This window comes from Macrotis lagotis, chromosome X (assembly GCF_037893015.1).
Source record: "Macrotis lagotis isolate mMagLag1 chromosome X, bilby.v1.9.chrom.fasta, whole genome shotgun sequence".
Lineage (NCBI taxonomy): Eukaryota > Metazoa > Chordata > Mammalia > Peramelemorphia > Peramelidae > Macrotis > Macrotis lagotis.
In genome coordinates, this window is record NC_133666.1 from 359,487,051 (window position 1) to 359,513,943 (window position 26,893).

At 31.5% G+C, this 26,893-nt stretch overlaps 1 protein-coding gene across 1 annotated transcript in view; it reads right to left on the bottom strand.

The window, feature by feature from the left end:
- LOC141496946 (cadherin-18) overlaps positions 1-26,893 on the bottom strand; it is a 400,980-nt gene that overhangs the window by 113,455 nt on the left and 260,632 nt on the right. The gene's annotated exons all lie outside the window — the stretch shown is intronic.

Here is a 26,893-nt window from a genome sequence, read left to right on the forward strand (position 1 = left end):
TATATTCTTGAATATATTCATCCTGTATAAGGAGGTATGCTAAAATTGCATATATGAAATTTGATAAGCCTGATTTCTAGGTTTAGAATGTTATCATATTCATAACTGATTAAAAATAATAGATTATTATAACCTTCATTATGTATGAAAAAATAGTCTTATGGTATTTTGTTTGATGCTATTATTGAATAATAAAAAGTCTTTTGGACAAAATATCTCTCCGTAGTTGTCAGAAGTTCTGTAGATGGTGGAGGACATTAAATAAATTCTTCTTGTCTTCTCTACTCTCTTCACATGACTTCCTCTATTTAGACAAAGGGTAAACCAGTCAAAAGGAAAATTCAGTCTACCTTTGGTTTTCCAACTCATATATTATTCATGAAAGATAATTGAACAAAAAGAAAATGGCATAGAACCATGACATTCACAGGAAAATATAATAAAAATATGCCAATTAAAAATAAGCTACCCATAAAAGAATATGTGAATTTATTCAACAAATATTTTCTAGATATGTATTATTTACAGATAATTTACATTTATGACAATGTTACTATTAAACTCATCTATGCTATGAGGATAAAATGAAATAATAGTATACAATTTTACAGAAAATGAATTAGCATTACCATAGGGTGTATAGAATATTATGCAGTGAGACCAAACTAAGTAATTGAATTGAGGAGGGGATTATGTTCTAAACATGAAGTCTAAGCCCTGAAAAGTTTTGAAGATGGAATGCTTATTTCAAAAAAATCAAGAAAAGGCTACTGTGGTTAAATATAGAGCATGTAAAAAAGGAAATAATGTATAGTGATCCCAGAATGAAGGCTGGAACCAAACAGTGAAGACTTTCAATGTCTTATTAAGGAGTTTGTATTCACAAATGAGTGGTGACCTGAAAAAAAATTCTTTTGTTAATTAATACTAGTTCTTCATCTCAGAACTCAAATTAGAGTTGTGTTGTGGTTTCATTTTTGTTTTCTTTTTTTTTCAATTGGGGCAAAAACATTTGAGAATGAATGGGGGATTAGAGGAAAGTGAAATCAGAAAATAAATTTCAACATTGACTTCAGGTTATTTTGATGGAGGGAATAGAAGACCCTCTACAAAACCCGCTAAGTTTGTCCACAAGGATTAGCTAAGAAGTGAGACCATCTGAGAAGGATATTACTAATACTGAACTATGGAACCTGGTTTAGTAGCAAGATTGTGCCTCATGAAGTAGACAGGTAGAAGAGGGATGGTGGAAGGCATGGGGATGGTGGAAGAAAAGAGACTTTTCACCTATAAGGATTAAGCATGGGCTTAATCTTATCTAGTTGAATCTCTACTTCACCTATGTAAGACTTTTATGTTTAATTAGATTTCCATTTATAAGTCTGAATATATTTAAGATTTATACATTTTAAAGTTGACAAATAAAAACAGGTTTTCTACTTATTAAGCCCTTTACTTTTTTTTTAACCACCCATATTGTTGTGCTGGAGTAAAGAGATCAGAACTTTTGTATTTAACAATGCAGGGAATTCTCTAAGGAAGAAACCCTCCAAATACTCTGGGATAATGGTGCCAAACTCAAATAGAAACTAGGGCCACTAAACTTACATACAGGTCCTTGCTGGTGCATATTTATTTAGAAAATCTCATTAGTTTCATCATATCTTTATTTTGTTAAATATTTACCAATTATAGTTTACCCTTGTACAGGCTGCTTGGATAGCATTTCATTTGCTAGTGTTTGACAGGTCTGCTCTGATCAGTGAAAGTTCATAAATTGCTCAAAAATTCAGGCACCATGTGTCAGAATTAATACTTGACTCAAAGTATTTGTAACTCTAAAGCTAATTCTCTATCATACTACTCTAAACTGGAAAGTTAAAAATAGTCCAATGTGCTAAAACAATTTCAAATTATAGAAGTAATAATGATGGGGTTGATTCAAAGTAATGAAACAACAATAATTTTCTTTGAGAACTAATCTTATATTGTACCTACTTTAATGATACCTAACTGTGATATAAAATAGAAACATAATTGAATAAAAATAGATTAGTGGGGGGTGGAAATCTGAAATGTGAATTAAAAAAAGATGAGGAGCACCTATTGTTAGTCAAAAAGTGGAGAAAAAGAGAAGAGACAAATGGAAGACTTTTGTGAGAAGAATTGGAAAATAAATAATTAGATAACATTTAGGAAGAGAGGCTATGATGAATGAAAATGATAAAACACCAAAACACTAAAAATTCAGAGAAAATATCCAGCAAGATGAATACTCTACCTAAAGAATCTTAGACACTAAGAGAATAGAAGAGATGAATGAAAACAGATAATAACATGACAGTGATCAATGAACACAACAAACTTTCTGGGATTCTTAAGAAAAACATCATTGAGAAAAATCAGTGAATGAGTTAGCACAAAGCCAAAATGTCTCAAGGGAAACAAACAGTTCTTGGTAATGTATTTCACTGGATAAAGAAGAGTTACACAAATAGTCTAAAAAAGTTTAATATCAAGGTAATAGTATAACTTTAAAGATAAAGCAGGGCTTAATGAATTCAATTTCCTCATTTTTCCTAATGAGGAAACTGAGTATGTGATTTTCTCAATGGGGCATAGATTATAGCAATATGTACTATATAGCTTCTAAGTATGCGTGAATATATATATATATAATATATATTTGAACTCAATGATTTATAATGATTCATCTATATTAGTTATAAAGGTAATTTTTATGTAAATTTGTGATTTCATTGAATACCCAACTTTCTCATGGTCACACATGGTTAGAAGTAGATTTTGCACCCAGATTGTCCTGAATCGAAGACACCTGTCATCCTGTCAGAAAATTAGGGATAGATAGCATTGATTTAGCATTTTATGAAGTTCAAACTGTTTAACATGTCATATTTCTGTTGATCCTCATAACTTCCTTTAGAGTTAGACATTATACTTAATTTGTAGATGAAACTTATACGTTATAATAGTTTTAATTATTATGTGATTCTTCCTAAGACAGGTAATTAAAATAACATAAAGTTGTCAGATTTTCAACTCAATTCAGCAAACACATATCAAATTTTTGGTGATTGTTCACTTATTTCATTCTTCATGACCCCATCTGAGTTTTCTTGATAAACATACGAGTGGTCTGTCATTTCATTCTCCAGCATGTTTTGTGGCAAACTGGGTTAAGTGACTTGTTCAGTTTGTCCTTCATTTCCAAAGAAGACCATGACATCAGGGAGTTGATGCAATGACAAGCACAGGAACTGGATTTGAGAGAGGGAGGTGCTGTACTAAGTCACCAGCCTCACTTTCTCCTTTGGAGCCATCTGGGTCCAGGGGCCAGAGGCAAATCAGGGCAAGTGGAGATGACCCTGGGTGCAAAACAATCAGGGTTAAGTGACTTGCCCGAGGTCACACAGCTAGTAAGTGGCAAATCTGAAACCAGATTCACACTCCTGTCGTCCTGAATCCAAGGCCAATGCTCTATCCACTGTGCTACCTAGCAGCCCCCCAGAGTCATTTACATAGTAAATATTGGAGGTTGGATTTGAAATCAAATCTTCAAGACTCTGAACCTGGTGTTCTATCCACTCTGTTTCTTAGTTGTGCAACTAATTAAATAGTTACTGTGTAAAAGTCACTGGGAAAGCAAAGGCAAAAATGAAGTGACTTTGAAGGGGAAATATGATACTTGAAAAAGAAACCTGAAAATGCCAATAGTGAAAAAATCAATGAATTTGTGAAAATAGAGATTTATCTAAACATTAAGTAATTATGTAGGGAAATACCTTCCTTAAATTATAAGAATATAAATGCTTTCTTTTAACTTTCAGTTTAAAATAAAGTTTATCATCCATAGAGGTTACATAACTATTTGAAGTAAAATATTGAAATGTATGATTCTTAAGAGATACTTGACAGTCTTATGATTTATAGTTAATATTTCCTTATTAATGAAAATATTTAATTTTCTTCAACTTCTATCAGTTACAGGCAAAAACAAAAAGTTTGACTTATTGGTAAACTTTGTTGTTCACACTTATTAAAAGGTTTGATTTAAGGTAACTGAATCTATTTACACATAATGATCTCTGGTATATCAATATTGTTTTAATGCACAACTAATTAATTTCCTGGGGAAGAACTCAATCTTAGATAATTTCACACTGCAGTCTAGTCAGCATTTTTTAGCACTGCCAAAAAATTCCTCAGAGAACTTTGCTTTGAGGTCAAGAAAGATAGAGTTCTAATATTTCCAATGATAACACAAAGAAAATAAGAAAAGTCAAATGGGGCTTCCCATCTGTCTTTCTTTCTCCTTACGTCTTATCCAGATATAGCAACCTGGCTAGTTAAGTAAGTCAATTAACTGAATATAATTTGTACTTCAAAGGAGCAAAATTTCATAGTTTTATTCTAGTCTTTGTATATATTTTGTCCCTTTTGTGGAAAGAAGACTCTAATGGCAATATTGCTTTATAGATGTGTAACTGTAAAGAGAAATATTTATATATTATCTGAAATTTATTCAGTGCTATTCAATTAAATAAACATTAAATAATTAGGACAGCTAATATGTAAAAAAGTCCTATGTTTGTCTCTTCAATAATTTTTATTTTCATTTTTATTCAAGACAATGGGGTTAAGTGACATGCCCAAGGTTACATAGCTAGGCAATTATTAACACTGGATTTGAACTCAGATCCTCCTGACTCCAGGGCAGGTGCTCTATCCATTGCACCACCTAGCTGCCCCATGTTTGTCTCTAAAGATACAAAGCCAAATATGAAATAGCCCCTCTAAACCATTATAAAAGATTAAATTCACTCCCAACAAATCTATCACAAGAGTATCCTTAAGCACAATTTCCATCATGTTATTCTACTACTCAACTCAAGACCTTAGAATGACTTTCTTTTGTCTATTATTGAATAATCTTTAGGGTAGCTAGATAGCATTGTAGGAAGAAAGTAGACCTGGAGTCAGAGAGACCTGATTTCAAATCCAGTCTCAGATACTCACTAACTGTGTGACCCTGGGCATGTCACTATTTGCCTTAGTTTCCTCATCTGTTAAATGAACTGGAGAAGAAATAGTAAACTCCATCCAGTATCTTTTGGCAAGAAAAATTCAAATGGAGTTACAGAAAGTGGGATACAACAGAAATGCCTGAACAAACAGAATGAGATGAAACCATTCTTATGATACATCTCTATCCTTTGATTTTTTTTTTTTTTTGCTTTATCATTCTGTCTTTTCCCCTTTAGATAAACCCATGATCCATAGCACATCAGTACTGTTGATGGAGGTTTCTTGGCAAAGATAGTGGATTGATTTTGACATTCTTTCTTCAGTAGGTTAAAGAAAACACAGGCTTTTTTTTTTAAGGTAAGATTTGAACTGAACTCAGTTATTCCTCATTTCAGGATCAGAGCTCTATCCAGTAAGTAATTTGATCACATAATATGACTTCTGAGATTTTTATTTCTTTGCAACAATTCCTATTAGATATAAGAATTTTGCATGCATCTTAGGTTGTAAATGATCATAATCATATTTTTAAAGGGTAGTTTTCTTTAGGATTGGAAGAAGTGAAAATATGTACTTATATCCCATTCTATTTCTAGGTCAAGGAATGGGGGTTGAATGCCTATTACATTGGATAGTCATCTAGGATCTAAGTATAACATTCTCCTAGGAGTCAAGATGGCAGAGTAGAGACAGCAACTCACTTGAATTCTCCCAACATTCCCCTACAAAGAACTTAAAAATAATGTTTCAAATGTATTTTGGAGTATTAACGTCAACAAAGAGTTAGGGTGAGACCTTTCTCCAGTCTAAGACAGCTTAGGCTATGAGAGGTCTGTGACACCAGAGAACCTCAAAATGTACTCAGAAGCAACATCAGAGGTGGATATTTCAGGTTACAGTGAAAGTGGCAGCAGCAGCTTTGGGAGCCTTCAACCCAGAGATGGTAAGGGATGGATGGGGAGGTATTCAGTTTTTTCAGAGATTTGTAAACATTACTGGCATTGGGTGTAGGAACTGGCACTACTTGGCATTCATATTGCCCATATACAATTCTGGGTCATAGTTCTAGGTAACAGTTCTAGGATTTAGAGGAGTCCTTGTGGTCATTCTTTTGGAATGATCAATTCTAAAACAGAGAGGTGTATTAATGCTTCCAACTGTGACATGAGATGACCTGGGTACAGATCTATGGCCAAGAGAAGAGGTGACACTTATAGCTCGGGAGCTGCAGCCTTCTGGGGTAAAGACCAGAGCACAGACCATGAAAGCAGTAACCATACCATCTTGGTGAACCCAGATCACCAGAACTAGCTCTGAAAACAGTAGCACACAAAAGACTGCACTTCCAGTTGAGCAGAGCACAATTTTACATAAATTTCAAAGTAAGAATTTGAGTGAAAAAATGAGAAAAAAAACAGAAAAAGAAAAAAAGAAATTGACATAAAAAAGTTACTATGGTATTAAGAAATGTCAAGACACAAACTCAGTAACAAGAAAACAGCAAAAAGCAAAGATGCAAAGGAAAATGTTAATTGGTCTTCAACAATTGAAGACAGGAAAAGTTAGAGAAAAAGATGAATCACAAAGAAAAAATGGGGGGTGACGAGATACTGATTGTTAGTCATGATAATGGTCATTCTTGCTTTATCTTTGACCTTGCTGGAACCAGCTTATATCCATTATGAATAATTCTAACTCTTAGATTAATTAGGAATCATTCTAATATTCACATATATTGTGAATGTATTGTGCTAAATTTAAATGGAATAGAAGGGTTTTTTCCCCAATTATCAAAGGGTTTTTCTACATCTATTGATAGTGATATTTTTGTTCTGTTATTAATTATTAATAATGAACCAGAGATGTGTTCCTGACATCAATTTGATTTAGTCATAGGTTATTCCTTTGTGATCTATTTATGTTTTATTTAATTACATTTTATTTTATATTAATATTCATTAGGCATATTGTTCTATAACTTTTCTTCTGTATTTTTATTCTCTGTGATTTAGGAATTGAAATAATATTTATATCATGAAGGAAATTGGCCTTAAGACTTTTTCCCCAATTTTTAAAAATATTTTGAACATTAGAATTAATTTTTCTTTAAATGTTTGACAGAACTCAGTTGTAAACCAATATGGTCCTGGGACTTTTTTCTTTGGGCATCCTTTTTTATTTCAAAGTTTAGGTTGTTTAAAATTGCTATTGCTTTGTTCATCTGAACTGTGTTTTTATAAATATCTATGTAGTTGACTTAGATGATCAGCTTTATTGGTATATAATTGTTTGAAATAGTTCCTAAGTATTTCTTCATTGTGAATTCTTGGCAATTGTATTTCCTAAAGTTCATTTCCTAATGATTCATCTAATTTACTGTTGTTTAAACAGCTTTTAGTTTCCTTTATCAATTGAATAACTTTTTTCTTTCAATTTTTAATCTCTTTCATGATCTCCAGTATTTTTAATTTGATAATTAACTGGGATTTAAAATTTGTTGGTTTTTCCATTTTTTAAAGTTTTATGTCCCATTGGTTGATCTGCTATTTCTCAATATATTGCTGAAAATGTTTAGAAATATGAAATTCCCACTATGAACAATTTTGAATGAATCCTCAAATTTTTGACATCATCTCATTATTATAATTACCTTTAATGAAATTAATAATTTATTTTATTATTTGATCTTTGTCTCACCTTATCAGAATTAAATTTTAATCTCCAAATTTATTTTTAGTCATTTATTTTGTGATTATTAACTAATTTTATCACATTATTGTAAAAGAAATATTTGGTATTTCTGGTTTTCTTCATGTTTATGTCCCAATACATGGTGGGTTTTTTTTTGGTCAAGGTGTCATGCACAGTAGAAGAATGTTTATTTCTATTTATTTACAATAATTCCAAGAAGTCTATCATATCTAACATTCCTAAAATTCTATTCAGGTTCTTTACTTCACTTTAGCTTATTTTTTGTTTAGAAATATCTAGGTCTTAGGGGAAATTGAAATGCCCAACTAATATAAACATACTACCTATTTTTCCCTATAATTTATTTAGTTTTTCAGTAAGTACATTTAGGTACTATCTCATTTGAGGTAAATATATTAACTATTGATATCACTTTATTATCTGGTACCTTTCAGAAAAAAAGTGCTTTCACTTTTTTAACCTAAATTTATTTTTGTTATTATTCTGAGACAATGTTTGCTCATCCTGCCTTTTAACTTCAATTAAAGCATAATAGATTTTTCTCCAACTCTTTATTTGAAGTTTATATATGTATATATAATGCATATATATGTATGCATATATAAATATATATATGTTTCTAACTTTTTTCCCTTATAAATGATATAAAGTTGGATTCTACTTTCTAGTCATCTGATATCCTCTTCCATTATGATTAAAATTACATATTTGCTTACACTCTATTCCCTTATTTTTTCTTTATTTCTTTCCTTTTCATTACAAAAAAAAGCATAGTAAGAAAGGATCAAGCTCAGAACATAGAATCAAAAGTTTATATTAAGTTTTGCTGAGTTTACAGATTACAAATCTGTAGTTAATGCCTTCAGAAATATAATGTACCAAATTTTTCATTGCTTTATATTTCTTGTTGCTAGACCTTATTTAATTTTTATCATGACTCCTTAATACTTGAATTTTTGCCTTCTGGTTACTTCTAATATTATTCTTTGAAGTTCTGGATTTGGAGAATAATATTCTGGGAATTTTCATTTTGAAATTTCTTCAATATATTTTTTCTCAAGAGAGATAAGACTGTTGAATGACGCAATTTTTTCCAGCTGTTTTCCAGCTAAGTTATTTGGGGTTTTTTTGGTTAAAAAGTTCTTACATTTTCTTCTAGTTTTTTTAGTCTTTTGATTTTATTTTAATAATTTTGAGGTCTCATGAAATCATTAATTTCTACTAGATCATGTCCAATTTTCAGAGAGATTTTTCTTTATTTTTTTATTCCCTAGGATAAAATTTTGTACTTTTTCCCCAAAATTTTGTTTCCCCCAAACTTTTTTTCTATAGCTATCATTTCTTTTCAATTTTCTACTATTATTCTTATTTAGTTTTAAAAATAATTTTAAAGTTCTTTTTTAATAAAAAAAAAAAAGACACTTGCTTCAGCTCCTCCAGCAATTCTTTGTCTTAACTTTGTTTTTCTCTGAGCCTTTGTTTGTAGGTGTTTTGCAGTCATTCTTTCTTCTGGATTTGTGTAATAGACATCCCTATCATCATAATATCTCTCTCTATTTTGTTGTTTCTTTGCTTTCTTATAATTCCAATCCATATCCTGATTTAGGACTAAATTTTAAGTCTTGAATCAATATACTTCTTATGATATTATCTGGACTGAGTTTTTTTTTTTTCTCTAGCTGGGTCCTTATGTTACTTTATTTAGGTATTAATTTCTTTTTTACTCTAGGATCTTAGGGAAAATGCATTCTGGGGACCTGGAAAATTTCAGTATTCCCAAAGTGATCTTTTCCAGGGCAAAATCTGATCACTGGTTTAAACCTGGGTAATTTGAAAACTGGATTTCTGTCTCCTTTTGGTATACTTGAAACTTCATGGGAAGTTTCTGTTCACTGATGCTAGATTGAATCACTAATAAAATATTGAAAACTTTCTTTTTCAAAGTTATACATTTAAGTTTCCATTCAAATATAGTATTTCTGTTCTATTTATTTATTTATTTATTTATTTGTTGCAAACTTCAGATTTGGTTCAAGGATAGAAGTGTGATTCATTCCATTACTGGGATTAGAACCACAGTTACTGTTTGTTTCTGAACATTTTCCTTTCTTAGTACAAAAATAGAATCCTTCACTGCTTAGCAAAATAGAACACTATACTTTCATATAGGTCTCTTTCTCAGTCTTTTCATATCTATGATTCATAATTTTGTGGTGACATTATTGCCAAATGGCAATAGAGAAGCAGAGTCTCTATTTGTCTGAATCCTCTTCATTCTGGGGCATGATATCTTCCTGCCTTGGAATGACCCACATAGCTTGCCCTGTCCATACTCATGGTCCAAAATGGTTCACAGAAATCTCTGTATCCCTATATCAACCTGTCTTAGAAAGATGATTTATTTGATTTATCTCTTAAATTTCCTCTGGCACATTTTCTAGTATTTGAGGAGGGAATCTTTCAGAGGACTGTGGGTTTACTTAACTTTGACTATTCTTCTGTTATGAACTTATCACTAGAGGTCTTCCAAAAAATCCCAGGGGATATCAAAAATAGATGTGAAATGATAGAAACACACATATATAAAATGGAAGTTTAATGTGGGACTATTTTATAATATATGATCACATTGTTGAAAGATACCTTCTTAGCCATGACATAGTTTTTGATTACCTTTCATCTTTCTGGAATGATTGGGTATAATGGATTGCCAATCCTTCACTTAAGCTTGGGTCATTACAAAAGCAGGTTTTAACTAACCTAGTTTATTAGACTAAGGAGACAGTTGACTGTTTTGAAAAGGGTAAGTACATATTGTTTCAAAATATGATCATTCTTTGGAAAGGGATTTCTTTATAGTTATTTACATGTGATAGAGCCTGGGGGAAAGAACTTATTGTATGACCTTTAGAAAAGCGTTAAATAGAATTGGAGGATATGAATAAATATGAGTAAGGAACATGGGGGCAGCTAGGTGGAGCGAACAGAGCACTGAATCAGGAATCAGGATAATATTAGTTATATGTGGCATCAAACATTAGTTGTGTGACTCTAGAAAAATCATTTAACCAATTTATCTCACTTTACTTATCAGTAAAATTGAGTTAGTTATAATATAAATCTTGCAGATTATGAGAATCAGATGAAATGATATTTGTGAATTTCTTAGCACAAAATTTGGCACATAGCAAGAATTAAATAAATTTTAGCTATTTTAGTTATGTTGATAATGATGGTATATAACTTAACCAGACCTGACTTAACTAAAATTAATAACCAGGTTTTGAAGACCTTAGAGATATGGTATAGTAAAAACAAATAAGAATTGGTGCTATAATGGGAGAAATCAGGTTCCAATAATCCCCTAATATTTATTATTTGTGTGAATTTGGTAAATTTAACTTCTTGAGAAGTTCCTAATTTGTAATAAAAAAACATAGCTTGACTTTCTGAGCAGAGCCATCTTGGCATGAAGTCAAGAAACTCTTGGAGCTTTTCCCACAACAACTTTAAATGAATCATCTAATCTACCTAATCCAAAAGTACTGGAATCCACAAAAAAGTACCAGAGTGAAACTAACTATTAACTCATGATAGCATGGAGGAACTTCAGAAAAGATCTGTCATGCAATAAAAGGGGAGTGTAGCTCAATATAGAATGTGGGGGGACTCTCAGACAAAATATAGCTCATGTTCAATTCAGCAGGCAAGCAGTGAGGATCCCAGCTCCAGCTCAGAAGGCAAAGTTTAAGTCCAGGAATGTTGCTGCAGCAGATGGGACTGGGTTGGGCTACTCTAAAGCAGGGAGCAAACCACTAGTACCTGAGATGCCAGAGTAGTAATCCAGGGACCAGACCCCAAAAACTCATCAAAAAGTAAAATTAACCAACTGGAAAAGGAAAACAACTTATCTAAAAATGATATTAAACAAATGGAAAGGAAAACACAAATGATAATGGAGGAAAATAAGAACTCAAAACTTAGAACTGCAATGGGAATGGAAACTAATTACTCTATGATGGTATATAACTTAACCAGACCTGACCTAACTAAAATTAATAACCATGTTTTGAAGACCTTAGAGATATGGTATAGTAAAAACAAATAAGAATTGGTGCTATAATGGGAGAAATCAGGTTCCAATAATCCCCTAATATTTATTATTTGTGTGAATTTGGTAAATTTAACCAAGATGCCATCAAACAAAACCAAAAGTCTGAAAAGTAGAAGAAAATGCCTCTTAGGAAAAATGATTGAAAATAGATTCAGGGGGAGATAATTTGTGTACTTGAAAGTCACAATCAGAAAAAAAAGGCTGGACAATACCTTTCAGGGAATCTTCATGGAAAAATAATTTAATATCCTAGAATAAGAAGATAAAATAGTTCTTGAAAGAATCCATTGATCAATCCTAGAAAACATTTTTAAAATAAAAACTCCAAGGAACAATGTAGTCAAATTTTAGAATTCTCAGCTAAAGGAGAAAATACTGCAAGTTGTCAAAAAAAGCAATTTATATATTAGGGAGTCAAAGTCAGGATTACACAGGACTTATTCGTTTCAACATTAAAGAATTGGAGGGCATGGAATATTATATTCCAGAGGGCAAAGGAACTTTGATTACAACCAAGAATCAACTACTCCATTAAATTCAACATATATACTAATGAAGAAAAGATGGTTTTTCAAAGAAATAGAGAACTTTCAAACAAGCTGATAAAAATATTGGAACTGAACAGAAAATTTGATCTTCAAATACAAGACTCAAGAGATTCACGAAAAAGATGAACAGAAAAAAGAAGTTAGCCAATAAGACAAAAGAAAAAACTTAGTAAATAAGACTAAATTGGAAGACAATTCCTATAATTCTTGAGAATTGTATTTTTCATAACCCAATTACCAGTATCAAAAATGAAAATGATGAACTAACCACCAAGGAGGAACAAATTAAAGAGATATTGCGGAGCTACTTTGCCAAACTGCATGCCAATAAATTGGATAACCTGAGTGAAAGGGATGAAAATTTCCAATAATCCCCTAATAAATTGCCCAGATTAACAGAAGAGAGAAAAAAATACTTAAATAACCAACCCCACTTCAGAAAAAGAAATTGAATGTACTGTTTCAGAAAGTAACTCTCCAAGGTCTAGTTGGATTTGCAAAGTGAATTCTACCAAACATTTTAGGAACAATGAATTCCTATTCTACAAAAACTATTTTTTTTTAAAAATAGGAGGAGTTCTGACAAATTCCATTTATGATATCAACATGGTGCTGGTACCTAAACCAGGAAGAAACAAAACAGGCAAAAAATTATAGAACAATATCCTTAATGAATATTGATGCAAAAATCTTAAATAAAATTTTAGCAATGAGGCTACATCAAGTTATTATTAGGATAATATACCATTATCAGGTAGGATTTATTCCAGGTAGGCAGAAATGGTTCAATATTGGGAAAAAATTCAACATAAATGAACATATCAATAGCAATAGCAACAGAAATCATATGATTATCTCAATAGATGGTGAAAAAGCCTTTGATAAAATATGACATCCATAAGAATAAATGAAGTTTTCCTTAAAAGAAATAGTGTCTGCCTAAAACCATCAACAACTATTATATGTAATGGGAATAAACTTGGAGCATTTCCAATAAAATTAGGGGTGAAACAAGATGCTCATTATCACTGTTATTATTCAATATAGTATTACAAATACTAGCAGTAGCAATAAGAGAAGAAAAAGAAATTGAAGAACTCAGAATTGACAATGAGGAAGCAATGATTAGATGGTATACTTAGAAAATCTGATAAAATCATCTAAAAACCTCCTTGAAACAGAACAAATTAAGCAAAATAGCAGGATATAAAATACAAACCCACATAATCATCAGAATTTCTATATATGAACAACAAGACAAAGTGTAAGAGATAGAAAGAAAAATTCCATTTAAACTAACTATAGACAACATTTAAAAACTTGGGAATCTATCTGCCAAGACAAACCCAGAAAGTGTATGAATACAATTATTAAATGCTTCTCACCCAAATAGTCAGATCTAAAAAACTGGGAAAATGCTCATTGCTCATGGTTAGATTAAGCTAATATAATAAATTTGACAATTCTACCCATATTAAATTACTTATTCAGTACCTCACCAATCAAACCATCAAATAACTATTTTATTGCACTAGAAAAAATAGTAACAAAAGTAATCTGAATCAACAAAAGGTCAAGAACAGAAAGGAAACTGATGGGAAAAGAATGCAAAGGAAGGTGGCCTAGCTCTTCCAGATCTAAAACTATACTGTAAAGCAGCAGTTATCAAAACTACTTTGTACTGGTTAAGAAACACAGTAATGGATCAGTGGATTAGGATAGGTTCAAAAGAAACAGTAGTAAGTGACTACATTAATCTGCTGTTTGACAAACCCAAAGACATTAACTTCTGGGATCTCACTATTTGACAAAAATTATTGGAAAAATTGGAAAATAGCATGGCAAAATCTAGGCATAGACCCACATCTCACACCCTAATCCAAGATAAGGTCCAAATGGAATTTAGACATAAAGAGTGACACTATAGATAAATTAATAGACCAAGAAATATTTTATCTTTCAGATCTATGGAAAAGAGACAAATATATGAACAAACAAGAAATAGAGTACATATAAACTGCAAAATAAAGATTTTGACTATATTAAATCAAAAAGCTTTTGTATTCATAAAATCAACATTGTCAAAATCAGAAGAAAAGCAGAAAGATGGGAAACAATCTTCACAAGTTTTGAAAAAGGTCTTATTTCTAAAATATATAGAGAATTGCATCAAATTTATAAGGTTACAAGTCATTCCCTGATTTATGTATGGTCGAAGGATATAAATAGACAGTTTTTGAATGAAGAATTTAAAGTTATATACAATCATATGAAAAAAGGCTCCAAATCATTATTGATTAGAGAAATGCAAATTAAAAACTCTGAGCTATTAGCTCACACCTATTAGATTGGTTAAGATGATAGAAAGGGAAAATTATCAATGTTGTTGTAGAAGTTGTGGGAGGATTGGGACACTGATGTATTGCTGCTGGAGTTGTGAAATGATCCAACCATTCTGGAGAGCAATATGGGATTATACCCAAAGAATAATAAAACTGTTCATTCCCTTTGACCCAGCAATTCCAATTCTAGTCCTATTTCCAGAAGAAATCATAAAAAAATGTGAAAAATCCCACATATTTCAAAATATTCATAGCTTCTGTTTTTGTAGTGGCAAAGAATTAGAAACTGAGGGAATGCCCATCAATTGGGGAATGGTTAAGCAAATTATGATACATGAGTACTATAGAATATTATTGTTCTATAAGAAAGCATAAATGATCAGACTCTAGAGAAGCATAGAATGAATGACAGGATCTGATGCTGAGTGAAGGGAGCAGAAACAAGAGAACAATGTCCACAGTAACAACAATATTGTGAGATGATCAGCCTTGATGGAAGCAGCTTCTCTCAACAGTTCAGAAAGCTTGGACAACTGTATTAGATCAGTTATGGTCAATGCTATCCCCATCCAGAAGATGAAAAACAAAAACAAAACAAAACAAGTTCCTTCCCCCAATAAAAAACCCCATCAGAATCTGATGAACACTTTATAAAAATTGTCTCTCATATATCATTTTCTTTATTCTAATTCCTCATATTGAAAGTGAATAAATATGTTCACCAAAAATATGTATGTTCAATGTTAACCTGTCTTTTCACTGCTGAGGAGAGGGAGGTGGGAAGGAAGGGTGGAAGGAAATTTTGTTACTTAAAAATATACATCTGCATATGGATGACTATTGAAAAACTTTCATAACATGTATGGTAAAAATAAAATATCAATAAAAATAGAGAATTGTATTTCTCTTGGGACAGTTGAAAGGAATATAATTAGACAAAGGGTGTGGGTATTCATTTCTATTGGGACAACTTGAGGGAGGGTACTCTAAAACACAGGATGTGGATATAAATTAATTATGATGTGATGATATTATGGTTCTTGATCATTATACTTCTATCAGGACAGTTGAAAGGCACATACTATGACCGAAGGTGTGGGTACCAGACAGGTATAAAATGATTTAAGACTTGAAAAAAAAGGATTGTATTGGGTAAAGAAAGTGGAGGCATTAACGGATAATCAGTGCCACTTGAAGATGCAGAAAGGACCTATTATAGTAGAGGAAAAGTTAGGAGAGTGTAAATACTGAGTAAATTTTACTTTCAATGGATTCAACTCAAAGAGGAAATGCTACATATTCCCAACTGGGTTTAGTAAATTTATGCTACCCTAGAGGGAAAGAGGAGAAAATGGGGGGAAGGACAGTGTGAGGCACATAGTCAAAAGCAAAACATTGGTGAGGAATGATAAGGGGAAAGGATAAAGAAAAGTACAAATATAAAAAACAAAATTGCAAATGAGGGCAGATAGGGTGGAGAGAGAGGAAAACGTATTTGCACAAAAAATCCAATGAAATCAAGATTAGAAAGAATACACACAACTAGGAAACAATTTTCACAGGCAATATTTCTGTAAGAAATAGTAAGCAGAGGGCAGTTAGGTGGTACAATGGATAGAGCCCCAGCCCTGTAGTCAGGAGGGCCTGAGTTCAAATGCAACCTCAGATACTTAATAGCTATGTGACCTTGGGCAAGTCACTTAACCATATTACCTTGTCAAAAATACAATAAGAAAAAAGAAACAATGACTGGATGAACTTTGGAAAATCCTGGAAAAACTTGAATGAACTGATGCTGAATAAAGTTAGTTGAACCAAGAGAAAATTTCACATATTAATAGCAACTTTGTGAGATGACCAGCTCTGATGAATGCAGCTCCTCTCAGCAGTTCAGTTATCAAGAAGAATCCTGAGAGACTTGGGAGAGACTATGGAGTCAGAAGGCAGAGCAAAGCAAACTGTGTTCAGTTTTTAAAATTTCTTATATATTTTTTCTTTTTTTTCTCATGATTTTTTAATTCTTTTTTCTAATCCCTCTTTCACAACTTGGCTAATATGGAAATATGTTCAACATGATTGTACATATACAATCCTTATCAGATTGTTTGCTGCAATGGGGTGGGGGGAGGGAAGGGAGAGTAGTAGAAAAATGTAGAACTCAAACACTTGCAAGAAGATATAATTGGAAAAAAATCTTAAAAATGATAATCTTACCTAATAATAGTGAACACTTATAAATGAGTTTTAAATTTGTTACTTCACTCTGGGGAGTAGGTGCTAATATTATCCCAATCTTTGCATGAAAGGAAAGGTTTGGAGAAGTTAAATGACTTGCCCAGAGTCATACATCTTGTAAATATCTAAGACAGATTTAAAACTCAGGTCTTTTTGACTCAAAGACCAGCATTATATGAGTTGTGACACATAACTGTCTTAAATCAGTGGTGCTAGTGAACTGAGGGTTAGACTAAATGGTCTCTAATTCTATGATATCATGATCCTAAGAGTTAAAGAGGAATTGTGCCTTACAAGTATTTGAGATTCCTATTCTCTATTTTTTCCTAAGAGAGAGGGCTCCTCTTTTTTAATCTCCATTTTCTTAGCCAAGGGAATCAAAAATTTTATTCCACTCCTTTGAGTATGGATGGAATGCTCCACTAGTCTTAGAAGTGCCATTTATTCTTAAACCTTTCCATCCTCATTTTATATGCACCATCTCTTTAAGATAACTGATAAAAATTATCCTATCAACTGATATTGCCCTTCAAAAAATCCTTTTTTTTAGTGTTCCAGTCCATACTAGTTTTCTTTTCTTTTTCTTTAAGTTTATCATTTAATGAGTGTTTAAGAACCTACTATATTCCAGGCCCTATTAGTCTTCCATGTAGAAAATTAAAAATGAAAATTGGGTACTTTGTGCAGGAGGGGGGATATCACATATACAGCTAAATAAATAAAAATGTTCAGGGTTAATATAATTTTAAAAGATTTAACGTATTTGGCACTTGTCTAACACTTCTGCTTAAAAGTGTGGAGTACCTCACTCTCAGAATGAGCTGGGGAAGGATTGACAAGAAAATATCATGAAGGGCATGGCATATGACTTGAGCCTGGAATGGATCTATGGATTTCATTAAATAGAAGTAAAAAGGGGAGGGCAGCTGGGCAGCTCGGTGGATAGAGCACCAGTCCTGGAGTCAGGAGGACCTGAGTTCAAATTAGGTCTCAGACATTTACTAATCACCTAGCAATGTGACTTTGGGCAAGTCACTTAACCCCATTGCCTTAAATAAATTTTTTTTAAAAAGAATTAAAAAGAGGTGGTTGAAGGCAGAATGCCATATCTGAGGGAATCGTAAGCAGACTAGTTTCATTGGGAAGTTGAACAATATGTTAGTGTAAAAACAGATTAAGACCAGATTTAAATCCCAGAGGACTTTTTATTTTATCATAGAGCCATAGTAGTATCTTCTATAGTAGAGTGTGAGGGTCAGACTTGTAATTTGGAAATAGCAAAATAGCATTTAAAATATTACAATAGTTCATAAAATGGTGCTAAGTACATGAATAAGGTGCAGACCCAATGAGTAGAGAGAAAGAAAAAGAAATAAGAGAAGCAAACATAGAATAGACACCATTTGGTAGACTGGATTCAGAAGATGATGAAGAGGGAGGAGTTGAGGATCATGATGGCTGTGAAAGTGAATGAAGGAGTATTTTTGCCCAAAATTACAATATAGCACAATATAACATCTCAGTTAACTAAAACAGATAAGGAATAAAGTGTTCTAGAAATCTTAATCCTTAAAATACCAAATGGTTTTATTTATAATGCTTTTTCCCTTTTTTAACCTTTTAAAAGTTTTTTTATTAAAAAAAGTTTTACCTAAATTTATATTATCAATTAAAATAAGTATTATAAGTTATTTTATTTCCTGGATATCTTCTTTACATCATCAGAGTTAATTCCTGTATCTTTCCTGTACCTCTTCCCAGAGATCCATCTCATATAATAATAGTTTTTAAAATCAAGGGAGAAAAAAATAAAAGTAGAAAAAAAACAGTAGACCTGATCATTACAATTGTAAAAATTGCTTAAACCATGTAAAGTATTAACTCCTACATCTCTCCCACAAATAATGAAACAGTGGGTTGGTTTATCTTCTTTCTCATTATTTAAGTTCTATTTAATCTTAATAATTTTATTACATTCACTTTTGTGTATTGTTGTATTTTGTTTTTTTTATTTGTTTGCTTTTGTATGTGGCTGTTCTTTCCATTTTACATTGTTATGAATATATATTCTATTTTCTTGATCATGCTGACTTCAATATGTATTAGTTCATATAGATATTCCTATGCTTTTCATCATTCATCACACAATATTTTAACATTATATCATAGACCACAATTTGCTTAGTTATTCCCAAATCAATGGATATCTAATTTATTTCCAATCCATTGTTATCACAAATGGTCCTACTCTAAACATTTTGAGGCATTTGTAAGCCTAATAAAATAGTATCTAGTTTAAAAAGTATGAACATTTTAGTCACATTATTTGTGTAATTTTAAATTGCTTCTCAAAATGGTTCTTCTACTAACAATGTGTTAGTAGACCATAACCTTTCCAATTTTGACTATTGAAAATTTTAGTCATTTTTTTCCCATTTTCTTTGTGTGAGATGAAACTTCAGGGTTATTTTAATTTTCATTTGTTTTATTATTAGTGATTTGGAGCATTCTTTCATATGGTTGTGGATATTTTACAATTCTTTTTTGTGAACTGCTTGTTCATATTCTTCCAAAACAAATAAAATAAAATAAAATAAAACTAGTCCTTTCACTCACCAATTTACTCACAAAACTTACAATAAAATTCAAAAGACAAAAAACATTCTTTTAAACTTTCAAAATACAATGGTGTCAAATTCCCATCATAAATAACTCCTTTAACTTAGAAGACCTTTTTCTTCGTGTTTCACTGAGTCAGTTAGGTGGTTTGCACTATTAACGTTCTTTGCAGGACAAATTTCACTGGTCTTATTTGAAACTGAGTAAATATCATTCTTTGAGATTGTTTTTTTTTCTGCAAAGAAAAAAATAAAACAAACAAAGCTTCATTCTATTCAGAAAACTTTATAATTTCCTGCCAGTTTGAAGGAAAATTGAGTTCTGAGGAAAAACAACTATACAAGAATTTAGAATAAATGATAACTTAGAAGAAACTAAAATTACCAGAATGGAAGTCTCAGGTTTAAAGACAAAGGTGATTTTTGAAGAAAACTATCACTCCCAAATAAAAAAATTATGTAAATTCAATAAACAACACTTTAGCACAGTTATCTTCAAGATAATTCTCCATTTTCTCCATTAGCATCGCTGCATGTTTTCAACTCCTGGAACCATTATCTCTAATTTTTTTTTCATAATAATCTTTCCAAAAATAAATATTGCATTATACTCTCACCAATATATATGTTAGTTGGCTTTTCAAAATCCTTTTAAAAAATTTTTTTTCTGGGGTGGCTAGGTGGTGTAGTGGATAAAGCACTGGCCTTGGAGTCAGGAGTACCTGGGTTCAAATCTGGTCTCAGACACTTAATAATTACATAGCTGTGTGGCCCTGGGCAAGCTACTTAAACCCGTTTGCCTTGCAAAAATAAAAAAAAAAATCTTTTTTTCCCTCTCTTTAGGTTGAGAATGGGGGAATATTTGGAAATTAGAGTAATATAAAAATATAATTTACCATCCATCCATAAAAGTTAGATTTAAAATAAAAATAAATCTTTCTAAACTGTGTCATTCTTTTCCATGTCTCAGTTATCAGATATTATTTTGCCTATTTTTCATTTTGATCAGTTATCATTATTGTAAACAATTATTATAATACATTTATTGACCACTTAAGTCTACTAGCTTAGGAATGCACATAAACTTGGTTTTATGAATCACTTCTTTCAATAGAAATATAATATAGAGTATATAGCTAAATGACTTCCAGAATGGACCTTCTAAAAATAACTAATGAATTCAAGCTAAATCACCAATATTATTTTCTTGACTTCAGCAAAATTTACACAAAATTTGTCATTGTCTTCATAATTTCAACTTGCTTCTTTTTAGAAACATGACAAACATTCCCCAAACACCAAGAATCATTTAATACTTGTAGTTAAATTGCTTACATGGCTTTATGGGAACACTGCCTAGACTAGGATTTTTGCCACTATTAGAGATGTGTAGCAATTTCTCAATGTTAAACATAAGTGAGTCTATGGGTCGTTGGCTGACTTCCTAGTTCTGAGTGGTGCCAGATTCTTGGAGTTTTCTTAGGTTGCCTTTTTATATTCACTAATTTATTTCTCATTAGCTAGTTTTATTTTCCAAGCTGTTATAAGTATCTTGAAACTAATACTCAGATACTGTAGTCCATTCTTGATAAAACATTCTAAAGACATTTTAGGATGCTTAATGAAGACTTACAAATAGACACAGGGAGATGCTTCTGATTCAGTTAGAATTTATTTAGTGACTATGTAAGATAAATTATTCTATATATAATAAATCTTAACTTATCCAAAGACAACCTTAACTATTTGGAATGCATGAGCAAATGACAAAATAAATAAAGATGACTTCCAAATAGCCAAAAGAAAAATAACAAAGTTCACTCATGTATTTTAATTATGTAAGAAACTTTGAGGCTTTTATTCCAGCACTTAGTTTCTCTTCTTTTACAAGTAAATTTAACAATTGACAAACTGTTTGTCTGATTTCCCAAATGATAGAAAGGTTAAAAGGAACTAGTTAAGGGGTAGAAAGGATTATTAGAGAAATGAATATTCAGAGGACCAATAATGACAGCTGACAGATACTTACCCAACAAGCAATTATTAAATTCTTGCTATCTGCTGAGTACTTTGTTAAATACTTTAAGAAAAAGACACACACACACACACACACACACACACACAATTTTTTTTTTGATTTCTAGAAGCTTACATTATAATGTGGGAGGGAGAGACAAAATAACAAATAACCAGGTACATATAAGCTATAGTCATAAATGGAAATCATATTCAGAATAACATCACTAATAGGTGAAGAGGTAAGAGAACAGAAAAAGCCTCCTACAGGAGACAGAATTTGACTTGAATCTTGAAAGAGACCAAGAAGTCAGGTGGCAGAAGTGAGGAGAGACATTCAGGTATAGAGGACAGTTGTTGAACAGGTATGGAATGAGTAGATAAAGAATTTTAATTGAGAAATAGCAAATGGTTGTAGAGTAGTTGGAGGCGAATAAAATGTGAGAAAATTGGAAACATAGAAAGAGATTGTGTTGTAAATAAACTTTAAATGACAAAAAGAAAGTTTTATATTTTATTCTAAGAGTAACAGAGAACTACTGGAGTTTGAGTAGGAGAATTGGCATAGTCAGACCTATACTTTAGGAAAATCACTTAGGCAACTAAAAGAAGAATAGGGCTAAACACTTTGGAAAGATTAATCAAAAAGCTTTTGCAATCATCCAGATTAAATACCATTAAAACTTGTGCCAGGGTTAGCGGAGAGAAGGAAACATACATGAGAATAATGTTGTGAAATTAGAAATGACAAAATCTAACAATAGGGTTAGTATAGGATGAATATAATATTAATACTTCAATCATAGGTAACTGGGAGAAGAGTGGTGCAATACACAGTAATATATAAGTTGAGAGAGCTGGTTGTGTGGTAAGTTTGAGGGAAAATGAGTTATCTTTTAAACATGATGAGTTTGAGATATCTATGGGACACACTGTTTAAGATACCCAAAAGTCAGTTGGTGAAGTGGAAGAATATAACTCAGAAGAAACGTTAGGGTTGGATTTGTAGATCTGGAAGTCATCATCAGAAAAAGAGCAGATGAGATACTCAAAGGAAATAGTACTATGGAAGAAGTGAAGGGGAGCTCGGGTCAGATTTCAGGGCACACCTATGGGAGCATCCTAAATAAAGATAAAGAAGCCTGAGAAAGAGCAGCCAAACATTTAAGAAGAGAACAAGAAGAGAAGAATATCACAAAATCCATATCGTAAAAATAGGAGAGGATAAGTCACTATGGAGAGGTCAAGGATAATGATGATGTTGATAATAACTAGTTATATATAGTATTGACTCTTTTCCAGACAAGATGTTAGTTGCCAAAGTGAAGAGAGTGTCAGAGTTGAGCCCAGGAAAACCTGAGATCAAATCTGGCCTCAGACACTAGCTATATGACCCTGGAGAAGTCACTTAACCCAGTTTGTCTCAGTTTCCTTCTTTGGAGAAGGAACTGTAAAACTGTTCTAGTGTCTGTTATAAAAATGGGGTCACGAGTAATCATTTATGACTGAATGATAACCACCTGTGCCAGGTGCTGTGGTTAGCAGTTTACAATTATTATTTCATTTGATAATGAGGAAGTTTGGAAACATTTTGTTAAATTTTAATGTTAAGAAGACTGATAACTAAAAAAAAGTTTCAGTTAAATAAAGAGTTTGGAATGCAGTTTGAAAAAGGATTAGAAGTGAGAAAAGAGGAAGTGAAGCCACCTACTTTAGACAGCTTTTGCAATGGCAATATGACAATGAGTGAAAATGCAAATATGTGTGTATATATATATATATATATATATATATATATATATATATATATATACATCCATACAAAAACACAGATACACACATATAAATATAATGCATATATAAACACATACACACACATTAAAAATGTCAGCTCTATTTGTGCTCATTTTCAATTATGGGTAAGTATTCTTCCACTGCTAAGAACTGCTGAAAAATGACTTTATTGTCACAAAATACCATATCATATTTCATAACAAGCATTCCAAATAATTAATTAAATGTTCAGTTCTATTCCTACTATTGTACTTAAATTGGCAAAATGCTCTGAGACAATTTGTTCTTGAAGGTGATGGTTATTATTGTTTACTTGTTAATATTTGAAAGGATTCAGAAATGCCTTCTAGATTCTGGTGTAATAAAGATTTGATGTTTGTACATTTGTAACTTTTATATTTTGGGAAATCACCTAGTGATACATTGTTTATTTCTAATTTGTGGTTAAAATGAACATTACATACAACACTGTATAGATCATCTCAGAAGGAAATGACTATTTTCCCTTGTCAAAATATAAAATATATCTTTAATATCCTTCATACAACACACTCAATTCCTTTCCTTAATTAACTGGAAGAAATAATTTGTTCAGTTTTGTCTTCCACCGAATATTGTAGCATTCACCATATTTTTTTAAATTGTTAATAATTTTTAATCTTTCTTCATTCTTTTAGAAATTTTTGAGATTTTCTCCCTTTTCTTCCCAGGCTGAAAATGAAGTGACTACTTCCAAGATCCCATTATTGATTGTCATGGGAGCTTTATCCTCCTCCATTTCTGATTGGGACCACTTGAACCTTCCTTAGGAAACCTCACTGGTGCCCCCATATCTGTAAGGAATAATCATATTGATATAAAACTTTGAGTCAACGTACAGTTGGTTTAATCTATTAAAGTTAAGAACTTCAAAACTCAAAGCATATAATTAACCTCATTCTCTAATAATAGGGATTATCATCATGTACCAACTATAGCTGGCATTTTTCTTCATTTTTTTATTTATTTAAGACACTGGGGTTAAGTGACTTGCCCAAGGTCACACAGCTAGGTAATTATTAAGTGTCTAAGGCTGGACTTGAACTCAGATACTCATGACTCCAGGGCCAGTGCTCTATCTACTATGCCACCTAACTGCCACTTTTTCCTTCATTTCTAACCAAAATTTTAAAAATTATTTCATATACACTGAAATTTATGCCTTTATTTTTCTTTATTTTCTTTAATGGCAGAACAAGATTTTAGAAATAAAAAGTATACATATACACAAATATACATCTATGTATGCATGTATGTGTCTATATGTGATGTGTACATATATATTTGAATTCATATATATGGATACATATGTATTATAAGTGTATATGAATATGTATATAGCCAGATTCAATTCCCACCTAATTGCTTGATGCTTGTCAAATCACCTCTCTGAGCACTCTAGCAATTCTCTAAGGCACAGTTATAGATCTCCATTAGTTGAGAAAGTACTCTATATAGGAATTCCTTTTATCTTTTCAATCCTAGATTTAAACTTCCCTCTCCTTAAAAAAGAATAAAAAACTACTACAACTACTAACATTTTTCTAGCTATTTAAAACTGTTTCTATATACAGTTAAAATCCTATAACAGATAATTATCCTTAAATGATAGGCTTTTTGGACATAAAGATTGTCTCTTTGTATCTTCATGTCTCCAAAATCTAACACAGAATAGGTATTGAATAGGTGTTTGGTGGATGGAAATGAATTATTCATATTAAAAGAGAATCTTATAAAGTTTTAACTCATAAGTCATAAATATATACATTTATATACCATATATAAACTCTCATAGAGTTATCCATCATCAAATAAGTGGTTGTTATATTAGTGAATTATACAGATATATATTCAGCTTTGCACAAAATGCATTGCTGATTTCGATGACTGAAAGGCAGCATGAGAGAAATAGATTACAGTAGGATATTTTTAATCTCTAAAATATAATAGCTCAGCAGATAGTTGTATACATTGTAGGAAATAAGTTAAACTGTATGGAGAATATGATTTGGAAGGGGACTTTAAGTTCACACACCCATGGAATACATAAATCTATGTATAATATTCAATAGTTCAATCAAAAACTGATTCAATATTCTCTCTCTCTCTCTCTCTCTCTCTCTCTCTCCCTTATGTGTTTATTTCTTTGCCTTTTTCTCCATATTTCTCTTTCTTTCCTCTTGCCAACCACATCCCTTACTTATGTCCCTTCTTTCATATTTAGTATACTGAACATATGTGAGAAAATTAATATATTGAATCTGTTTGTTAAATTAATAAATGGTTATGATCTTTGTACAATTTATGAATTCCATAGTTTGTGAACAGCATTGCTCCTCCTAAATAATTTTATTCAAATACATTAACATAGCTCTCCCTGTATAAGCAACTAAGTGTTAAGTTATGATGTTTTAAAATATATAAGAGAATACCTTACTATAAGCTATTTCTCTTACACAGACACTGAATCATCCTGAAGTCAACAGAGTGTATAGTGCCATCTGAGTGTGGAATGTTTTTTAAACAAGTCAGAATTTACAGCTTGGAAGACAGTTTCCTTCATTTCCAACTTCTCAGCACACTGCCTCAATGTTTCTGAAGAAGTACACACCTGCCAATCATTAAATCCAGAATGTTATTTTGTGATTATAAGAGGAAAAATAGATCTTATTGAATATAATGAACATGCTTAAAGGAGTACTTGGATTTTGTTTCTATGTCAGGTAGAATTAGGATTTTTATCACAATTCCTTGAAAGGTTTCAACATTAAAACTTATTTAAATGAGGAATACATTAGTTTATCCTTTTCTCTATAACTCCACTATTTGAATAGGTACATACAAGTCAGTTCATATTACCTGGATGTAACAATTCCATAGAAAAAAAGTCTAGCAGTATTGATTAAAAAGGACTTTTTTTTTGGGGGGGGAGAGCGATTTTTATAGAAAGCTTATCTGATAAAGGTTACATATCTAAAATATATATTAAAATAGCCTTCTCAAATCAATAAGAATACAAGTTATTCTTCAATTGATAGAATACAAACAAGAAATCTTCTGAAGAAATAAAAACAATCTATAGGCACATGAAAAATGTTCAAACAGCCTTGAGATATAATTTTATACCTATCAGATTGGTTAAAATGATAGAAGGGGGAAATGACAAATGCTTGATAGAAAAATTAGGATCCTAATTCATTACTGGTGGAATTGTGAACCGATCCAAATATTTTGGATAGCAATCAGTTATTATGCTTAAATAGTTATTAAACTAACTATACTATTTGACCTAGCAATACCACTACTACAAGGTTATTAGGGGAAAAAAAAGATCCTATATGTTCTAAATTGTCTATACTAGTTCTCTTTTTGGTGACAAAGAATTAGAAATTACAGGGATATATTGGAATATATGATTGTAATGGAATA